The sequence below is a fragment of the Micropterus salmoides genome, unplaced genomic scaffold (genome assembly GCF_014851395.1).
Source record: "Micropterus salmoides isolate LMB-PRFRI ecotype aquatic unplaced genomic scaffold, ASM1485139v1 Ms_hic_scaffold_10, whole genome shotgun sequence".
NCBI classification, from domain to species: Eukaryota; Metazoa; Chordata; class Actinopteri; order Centrarchiformes; family Centrarchidae; genus Micropterus; species Micropterus salmoides.
Window position 1 is genome coordinate 9,683,356 of NW_024040041.1, and position 10,406 is coordinate 9,693,761.

The 10,406-nt window shown below is 45.3% G+C and overlaps 1 long non-coding RNA gene across 1 annotated transcript; it reads left to right on the forward strand.

The window, feature by feature from the left end:
- Positions 1-1,006: 1,006 nt before the first annotated feature.
- On the forward strand, positions 1,007-10,204 carry LOC119884732. Its single transcript, XR_005441062.1, has 3 exons — positions 1,007-1,370; positions 2,499-2,594; positions 7,421-10,204. It is a non-coding gene; the product is annotated as an uncharacterized LOC119884732 (long non-coding RNA).
- The last annotated feature ends 202 nt before the right edge of the window (positions 10,205-10,406 follow it).

The window sequence follows — 10,406 nt, forward strand, 5'->3', positions numbered from 1 at the left end:
GGATGAGAGTGATAAGGCCTTGCGATAATGTAGGTGGCAGCATTCCAAATTCAATATTTTCAGAAATGACATTGAAAAGAAAGGTGGTCAGCTCCTTACAGAATCCCTTATAAAATTCTGAGGTGATTACGTCATTGCCTGGAGATTCAGAACTTCATCGTGAGTAATTTTGCTGTCACAAAATGCTCTATAGTTCAGAAATTGTTTTACAAGTTTTAATAGAAGTTGAGAAGTTTTATCTTCTGAGAAGTTGGAGGTTTGAAGTTTACTATAAAACTCTGAGCAAAAGCAAGCAAATACTTTGTGATCAGTAACGAGATGGCCATTCATTTTTAGAGTGTCAATGGATGATTTTTTGAGTTTGGATTTTTCTAAACAAAAAAAAGAGTTTTGCTAACCTTCTTCCAACCACTTCCTTCTTGATCTCACAAAAGCCCCCTGAGCCTTTTGTCTGTAGATGTCATCTAACTTATTTTGGCATTCACTAAGCTGAAGTAACTCCTCCTCAAAAAAGTTTTCGGTAGTCTTATCAGTAACAGCCTATCTTCTTCCTGTCATCTAAGTTTGGCTAAGTTGCTGCCATTGGATCTCATATATTTGCCTAATTCAAATTTTAAGAGCTCCCATTGTTGACCAAATGACTTTTTCTTACAGGCTTCTTCCCAGTGAGACTCAATTAGATATGTAATATCATTTTTAGATCACAATTAGATTAAATTTTTCCATGAGATCTTTAAGGTGCGAGTTGGTTAGACTGGATCTCTTTGGTGGATATCTATCCAAATTACTGTTTAATACAACATTAAAGTCTCCTCCAAAAATCTAAAAAGAATTAGGGAACTTGTTCAACAAGTGAAGTGTTTTCTTTTTTAGTATATCCAGCAAAACATAATTTTCAGAGCCAGTATTCTAACCGTAGATGTTAATTATAATAAATGTTTTTAGACAAACAGAGAGTACTATCGTCACAATGGTGAATAATCCCACCAGGAAAGTTGTCTTTCAAAATAGTAACACCAGCTGACCTTTCAGATCCATGAGCTCATCCTTCAAGTCTTGGTGCAATGAGACTCTTGTAGAAAACAGAAATCACTTTTAAACTTCTTGATAAATAAGAAAACTACGGAGCCCCCCTGGTGACATTAATGGAAAATATATTAATTCGTGGCCACAAATTATTTTTTTGAGACCACGAATTATTATTTTCAGGCTAGGAATTATTTTTTTGAGGCCACGAATTAATTTTGCGAGGCTGCAATGTTGTGTCAAGGCCTGTGGCCTTAAGGAATCTGGACGGCTCATTTGACGGCAACCATTCGACACCAGGAAGGAGAGCAGTCCTGGCAGCTCCCTCTAAGAGGAAACTACAGGTGGGTGTTGTAGCAACAACAAAAATTATTTCACTTCATACTTTGACTTTAACACAAAGGCTGCGACATGGCAGCTTAGAACATGCTTTGTTTAGTGCAACTTAGGCTAATCATGGTAACTGTCCAGTAGGCTAAAGCTAACTTAGCCTGCCAGGTTTGTAACTTAATCAGACAGCCCCATCTGCTACCTAACATGTAAGTGAACGTTACAGCTCAGAAATTTGAAAATTGAGAATCAACGTTACATAAGTCGTCTAAAATCACCACATAGGCAGTCGGTGAATGTGAGGCTAGCATCCTAACGCTTCCAACTGCTGAAAAGTGAAGGCGATTAGCGCTATCAAACATCTCTTCAGACATTTATGCCGAATTCTACATGCTCGCCGAGTAAGGTTCTGCGTAAAAACTCAATATAAAACTCAAAGATTCGACTGTGACTGTGCTGACTGTGCTAGTAGACTAGACTCCTTACTAGCTGACTGTGAGAGTATGAGGCATGTTTGTCTTAATTATATTATGATTATTATTATCATCATATGTAGCCTAGCAATTTTGCTACAATTACGCTTGACACAACAGCTGTGGCTGTGTTTGCGATCTGACCTTTCTCTTCTCCGTGAGAGGGAATAATTTAGATTAGAAAGTTGCGTGGCGCTGTAGGGAGATCCAGCTGCAGTAGCGCATGGATCATACGTAGGCCGAATATTCATGTAGCCAGAGGGAACGAACACGAACCGTTCACAGCGCGTCGGCCGTACTAGCGACACAATCCTGTACCGGCGATGGGAGTGGGGCGGACCAGGGACAGGAGTCGCGGAGCGACTGGCCCGCTGCGGACGGTCAGTGAGCGCTCCCTCAGGCTGAATGTCTGACGCTCAGCATGATCCATGATGATAGTGAAATATAGAGATTAATGTCAATAAAGCATGCTCCCCTTATTAAGGGGAGCAAAGCTTGCTTTCCTGAAAATTACCTGATATAGATGGAGGAAAACTAAGTGGTGAAAATTCCTAAACTTCTGAACACTCGTTTCTGATAACTAGCTTGTATCAACCTGTTGTGGTTATGAACAATTAGTTCAGTCAACTCTTCTTGTATTTTTGTCTGATGACGTTTGTTCTTTTACAGATTCCTAAAATGGAAGGGCAGGATGACCCCTTACTGCAATTTCTGCAAGACCGTGGAATTGAACAAGACATTTTGCACAAACTAAAAAATGACAAGGTATCCATTAGAAAATATTAATTTTATATACATATAATTTCAGCTGGGATTGGCTCCAGCCCCCCGCGACCCTGTACGCAGGATAAGCGGTTGACGATGGATGGATGTAATTTCCCTAATGAAGAATCTATTGTAATGTTAGCTCATTCAGGGAAAAAGTAGTAAATTCTTAACCTGTAGTATACAGTATGGTGCAGTTGATTGCCTCTTATTTAGACTTAAATAGACTAGATGTACCTCAGAGTGATACATAATGTCTGCTGCTATTATTATTGCTTATCCTGTGAGAAACTACCACCTATTTCTAGGAAAAACGCCTAAAATAACATACCCAAAATTAATCAGAAATAACTCCTCAACCATTAGGCCTAGATGCATAATTCTGGTCTCCTTTGATAGGTCAGAAGCTAAGGAATATGAATCCAAATTAACTTATTTTGCCATTACAGAGGAAATGGAGATGCAATAAAGGAAAATATATTTTCATCCTTGCCTGCTATAAAATCTATATTTTAATAACAATATCAACATTGAAACCACCATCCTGCAGATTATAATGCAACAGTTATTATACAATTCTAAGAAATATACCCAGGCGAATGGCTGTGTTTTGGATGTATTTACTGTTTATATGTTGAGTTTTCTTCAAAACACTATTTATGTCCATACAACCACGTTACAAATTACATAAAGCTTCCATAACATTGAAATATTGATAAATACAGTGAATATGCAGTGATGAATGATTTCTTTTGAGCAGACTTTTCATTTGATAAATGGCATATCTGTAAAACTACTACAATTCGGCCACTAGACGGCGATAAAGACTGTGTGCTAAAGTAAGTCAGCGGTTGTAATTGTATATGTATATTGGTGCGGTTATTGTTATTGTTCTCCAGCTAACTAGTCCGTGAGTTTGGCGATTTGATTGACCCGTCATACAATGAGATGAGACATATATGGATGGCAGTAATTGCAGACATGTGTTCCCCTTCGAGGGAACTCGAACTGCGTCGGTGACGACACTATGCGAACGCCTCTGGGCGTGGCAGGGCTGAACTATGAATGAAACTACTCCAATCCTATTGGTGTTGCTAGAACGGTAGCGTGTGACAGCGTAACTGGAGGGGTATATAAGCACGCCGGCACACAGGACACATTAGCCTTTTTCTATTCAGCAGGCACTCTGGCATGTTTGAAGACCAAGAAAGCTACAGCAAATCCAAAGAAGCTCTTACCTGGAAGGAAGTCAGATGGCAGACAAAGAGATGGCTGGTGAACAATTCAGGCGATGTGTTTTTCTGTGCCCACGCTACATCACGGCTGGCGACACTCCTATCCTGTGTGTTTCCTGTCTGGGGATGCCACATGCCCAGGCAGCTATCGAGGGGGCTGCTTGCAGCTATTGTGAGGCCCTGCCCCTGAGGGTGCTGAGGTCCCGTGCGGCTCTCTTTTCCGAAGACGGCCGGATGCGCTCTCCCCGTGGCTCGCGCCCGGCGGTCGCTGAGGCGGCGCGGTGGCTTCGGTCATGGGGCGCCCAGCGCTACATCTCCGAGGGCATCGGGACTGCCGAGGCTTTTTCCCGTTCCTCGTCTGCTGACTCCGCCTCCTCTCTTCCCCATTCGGGAGTCCGTTTCTCAGCTTCTCCCGCCCGAGGTATGAGTTTGGAGAGGCTTGCATAGTCTGATTCTGAGGAGCTAGACATGCTTAGCATCATGGAGGATGACTTCCGGGAGCCAGGCCGACGTCATTAGACTGCGCCCAGCTATGAGAGGCGGGGCAGGAGCCGCGGGCCGGCAGTATCCGCTGAGCTTTTCTGCAGCCTGAGCGCCACCCCCGCCTTCTTCACTGATTTGCACAATGAGTTATGTAAATCATGCTCTGCATGGCTGTGACTGTGTCCCCTCTGCTGGACTACAGCAGCGTGACAGAAACTAAGCAGCACGGCTAAAGAGAACGGAACAATGCCTTGGGGGGAGGAAGCGCTCACGAGCTATCTTTCTCCCACCCTCGCTTCGTTCCTTCAGATGTCGGCGCTCCCCACCAAGCTGTGTTGGACGAAACATCCGCTTTGGTGGGCAAGGCCTACATAGCAGCAGGTCGAGCTGGTGCAAGCTTGCACACTATGGCCATCTTGCAGGCGTACCAGGCCGATCTTCTCAAGATTATGACCTAGGGGTAGGTCCCTCTGAGGAGGACCTGACTGAGCTCCGTAGAGCTACGGACTTAAACGCTCTGTGTTACTAAACATTGGCTGCTCCATGGCAGCATTGGTGGCTACGGAGCGCCATCTGTGGCTCAACCTCTCGGGCATCCAGGGGAAGGAGAAGGCTTTTCTCCTGGATGTGCCCCTCTCTCCTACTGGCCTGTTTGGTGAGGCGGTGGATGCTGTCATCAGCAGGTTTCAGTACGCTGAAACGCAGGGAGAGGCGTTTAAGCAATATCTCCCCTGCCAGTCTGGGTCCAGGACGGCGACGGATGAAGAGAGACGAGCTCAGCCCTCGTCTAGCTCCTACCGCCGGAGCCAGAAGCGAAGCGTCGCTTCCCATAATCCCCCTCAACAAACTGGGATGCGAGGCGGCGCTCTCTTGCTCACAGCCCCCCGAGAGGCTGACCGAGGTCCCCTCCCTTGTGGCGGCTCAGGCAACAGGCGCTGTTTTCCCACCGTCTTGGTGCTCGGGACACGCTAACCGCCAGCGAGCTCTCACCAGTCTGCCCGCCTTGAGGGGCTGCAGCTGGAAAAGGATCAGGCTCACACACCGTGGGTCGCCGGCGAGTTTTCCCTGGCGGTTCTCCGCTTCAGGGTGCCACCAGGGACCTACACATAACACCAGCCCCGAGGGGCTACTGGCCTGTTTGGTGAGGCAGTGGATGCCGGGGGTTCTGGAGCGGGTCCATCAGGACAGTGTCAGTCTACTGCTGGTAGCCCCGTTTTGGCCGGCCCGAGTGTGGTTCTCGGACAGAATATCGCTCCTCGAGGGCCCACCATGGCAGGTCCCCCTGAGGAGGGACCTGCTGTCTCAGGCAGAGGGCCAGGTCTTTCACCCTTGCCCCACGCTGTGGAGACTGTGGGTCCGGCCCCTGAGTGGGCCCAGTTCCTGGAGGCGGGCCTGACGGCAGGAGCAGTCGAGATGTTGCTCAGCTCCAGAGCCCCGTCCACCAGAAGGACGTACGGCCTGAAGTGGAATGTGTTGCCACCTGGTGTAGAGAACGGGCGGTGGACCCAGTTACCTGCCCGGTGACTATGGTACTGGAGTTCCTCCAGGACCGTTTCTCTGCTGGCCTTTCCCCATCCACACCCAAGGGGTATGTGGCTGCCATGGCGGCGTTCCACGCCCCTCTGAGGGATGGGCCTCTCGGGAGGCTTCCACTGGTTGTGCGCTTCCTCCGTGGAGCCCGTATGATGAGACCCATGACTCGTTCCAGGGTTCCCACTTGGGACCTGGCGGTGGTTCTCGAAGCGCTGGCTGAGGCCCCCTTTTGAACCCCTGGAGTCGGCTGAGGCCAAGCACCTGATCCTTAAGATGGCCTTTTTCCTCGCTATCACCTCTCTGAGGAGGGTGGGGGATCTCTAGGCACTTTCGGTTTCTCCTCAATGCCTGGAGTTTGCCCCGGGGAGGGTCAGAGCCATTCTGCACTCCTGTCCGGGCTATGTCCTTAAGGTTCCAGGTTGGCAGGGTCTACGGTGCTGCAGGCATTTCATCCCCCACCTCATGTGACGGCGGAGGACGGGAGACTTCATCTGCTCTACCCGGTCAGAGCACTGAGTATTTACACTCTGAGGTCCTCCCGGTGGAGGAAAGCAGACCAGTTGTTGGTGTGTTTCGGGTCCCCCAAGGCTGGGCTCCCCGCTTCTAAACACACGATCAGCAACTGGATTGTTCAGACTATTTCCCTGGCCTATCAGGTGCGTGGGTTACCTTCACCTATGGCCGTAAGGGCGCATGGCGGCCTCTAGGGCCCTCCTCGTAGGGGCTTCGCTCCAGGATTTGTGTGAGGCAGCTGGCTGGGCCATTCCTCACACTTTCATCCGGTTTTACGCCCAGAGGCGTTCCCATTGTGTCGTCATCGACGCAGTGTCTCCTTCCCCTTCTCGGGGAACAAGGGTTACATACGTAACCCGAGACGTTCACAGAGCGATTTATGTTGTGATATAAGCTGATTTAGATGCTTGGTGTTTGATGAGTGTTTGGTATGGATAAAAATGGTTGGTTTGAGATTCTAGCTGAACCTAATAGCTTCACAGAGGTGTGTAACATGGATAGGGGGCATTTTGCGCAAAAATCTCTCGCTTGTGCAGGGCGTCAGGGCTCCAGTACAAAAAATTCGACATGCCACACTCATCTACAAATAACTACCATAAGGTCACAGAATTACAAGATGTAACACCCAATCAAAATGCAGCCTCTAGAACATCCTATGGTTAACTACTTGACTTTGAATATGACTCTTGCTTATTCTCTCACTTAGCACTGTATCACTATACAATATATTCTGTAGTATACACCCTGCATCCAATATGTACATAGTTACACACAGAAAGCTCACTCTTACTCTCTCTCTCACATACCCACCCACACACACACACACACACACACCATAAGGGGCTAGTTACAACAATTCCAAGGGCCCTCCTGCACTGATAGAGATCCCTAACAGAGCAGTTTGTGGTGTATTTATGGTTTCTATAAATAATCATTTCTGTCTTAGAACTTTTATTTATGCATATACTTTAATTTTATTGGCAAATATTCAGTGTATAAAATGTGTTTTCATCCACGACATTATATGATGTTTAAAAAAAAACTCTTGTTTATATTTTGCAGATTGACTCATCAGTAGTCACACTGATGTCTGAAGAAGATCTGGCAAAGTATATCCCCCATTACGGAGATCGCCTAGCAGCTGTAGCCTTCTGCCGCAGTAACCATCGTGGACATTACGGAACATCTACGCAAGATGGACTCCTAGAACGAATAAGGGCAAAGTACTGTGCTCCAGATAACAAGGCTAAGAAGAGACAGGCGACATGGGATAAATTAAGAGGAAATAAGAATGCAAAGAAAACCGTGAGAAGATTAGAAATAGGGTGGATTCACTTCTGCAGACAACAATACTTTCAAACAGGTGCGAGCTAAAAAAAAGGGGGTGGGACCCGCCATATTTGTGTGGACAGGCAAGCAAAACTCCGTGACATCCAAACAACTGCTGAGTCTATTTTTTTCCCCAATGGTTTCTGCAAGTCTCTGAAACTGACTGACCATGTTCGCCACATGTGACTTTGCACAAAATGACATTGACCTAGACAGTACAGTTGAGGATTTGTATGAGAAAAACAAAGTCAAGATACTCAGATTGTACCTCTGCACCAAGAGAAGTGTTCAGGAAACAAACAGCTTAACTGATAATCCTTTGACACCTTCGGATATTTCACAGGGTGTCAATGAAGGTCAATTATCAACATCAGAGGACACAATTGACTTAACGTTACTGTCAGACTCAGATGTGACAGACCTCTTGGTGTATCAAGAGCTATCACATGTGGAAATGGTCTTTCACAACCAAGATGAAGTAAAAGGAATAGGCGTGGAAGAAGACAGACCAGACCAAGCAGCAGCTTTGCCTGAAGCTCGTGATGCAGAATCGATGCTGCCCACCTATATACGTAGATGGTGAAGTAATGGTTCAAGGGCCACTAACAGATACTGTTGACTTGGAGGATACTTTGCCCTGGGAGGATTTAAAGCCAAAGGTCACTATTGTAGTGCGTCGGGGTACTGTCTTGCTGACCTTATAGCAGCCTTCGTTGACCCAGATCTAATGACCAAAGATGCCCAAATAAAAATGAAGCTTCCCAATGGACAGCTGGAGGAAGGCGAAGGTGAAGGTGTGCTGCGTGACTGCCTGTCAGAATTCTGGGGAGAATTTTACAACAAATGCACATTGGGTACAAATGTAAAGACACCCTACCTCAGACATGAGTATCAAGTAGGGGAGTGGTAAGCAATTGCTAGGGTCCTTGTGACAGGCTGGACATCTGTCAGGTATTTCCCAGTGCTTCTCCCGCTTCCATTCTTAGAAGAAACCCTGTATGGAACTACTTACACTAGTGTGATGGAGACCTTTTTACAGTATGTGTCAAAAGAAGAGAAGGAGATCCTTGAGCTTGCATTGAGATCATTTGAATCAGCTGACAAAGAGGACCTATTGGATGTGTTGGATGCACACGATTGTTACCACCTTGCCACTGAAAACAATATTGCAGGACTTTTGTCTCAGTTAGGTCACAAGACCCTAATCCAGACACCAGTGTTTGTCATTGAATGCTGGAAGCCCATCCTGAAAACCCTGGCAGATACTTTGTATCCACAGAAACTTGTTGAGGTAATAGAAGGGCATATCCCAAATCCAAAGCGTGTTAAGGATCTGCTGAAATTCCCTGAACAGATGACAGCCGCTCAAAACACCGTGGCAAGACATTTGAGGAGGTACATCGGTGAGTGTGACAGTTCTGTTTTAAAGGCTTTCCTTCGCTTCTGCACAAGGGCAGATGTCCTTTGTGGACACAACATCACAGTTCAGTTCATCGAGACTACCACATTCCAGTGTCGACCACAGGCTCATACATGTGGCTGTCATCTGATGTTACCTGTCAACTATCTGAACTACCCAGACCTCCGTAACGACTTTGATCTTATTCTCAGAAGCTCTGTCTAGGTAATGGACATGATCTAAATTGTCCAAGCAGCTAATGGCGGACACCCACACACATTATTCCTACAAGTGTTTTAAATTCCTGTTATCATTTTATTTTGCTTGTGAGTGCTTATTAGTTATGCTCTCGCTACCTGCACAACAGTTCAAATTACTAGCTTCAGTTGCACACCAGTTTCAATTGCTGATGTTACCTTTCAACTATCTAACCTTCCAAGATCTCCATAATGACCTTGATCTTATTCTACGAAGCTCAGTCTGGGTAAACTGGGAAATTATTTAAATTCCTAAAACAGCCTATGGTGGACTTACATACACACGCACACGTGCACGCACACACCATTATTCTTATGCATTTTTAATTCATGTTATAATTTTGTTATTTTACAGAGTGTTTGTTAGTTATACATTTACTAAATGTTACCTGCATAATAGTTCAATAGCAGAAGCTCAGTTTGAACAATGAATATGATCTAAATTCTCCAAGCCCTCTATGGTGGACACACATACACACCCACCATTATTCTTACAAGTGTTTTAAATTCCTGTTATTACGATTGTTATTTTACAGAGTGCTTGTTAGTTATGCATTCACTAAATGTTATCTGCATAACAGTTCATATGACGTAATTCACTTGCGCACCAGTTTTAAAACAGCATATTGTGATATGGCAATTAAAAGGGACCCTCACGACCAGTAGCTTTATTCTTTCAAATTATAAAAGTTATGTTAAGAATGAGTTTATCACAAACTATACACTGTCAGTTACCAAAGTGTTGTTAGTCATGAAATTATGCATTAATTTTTGCATACCAGAATCATTTATGATATGGCCAGATGGAAAATTCAACTTGGTAGTGAAATTGTTGAATAAAATTGAACAGTATTGTGTGAATGTGTGTTCATCATTTATTTTTACAGACTAGTATTTGTCTACATTACACATTGTGGCATATTTACCTGCAGCAAATATAAGTACCTGACGTTAAACCAAAATGTAACCAAATAAACTAAATTCTATAGTAACTGTACCTCTGACAATACATGTGAAAGCCTGTTGGCCTCAATGACTTACACAACCTGAGAAACATCAACAA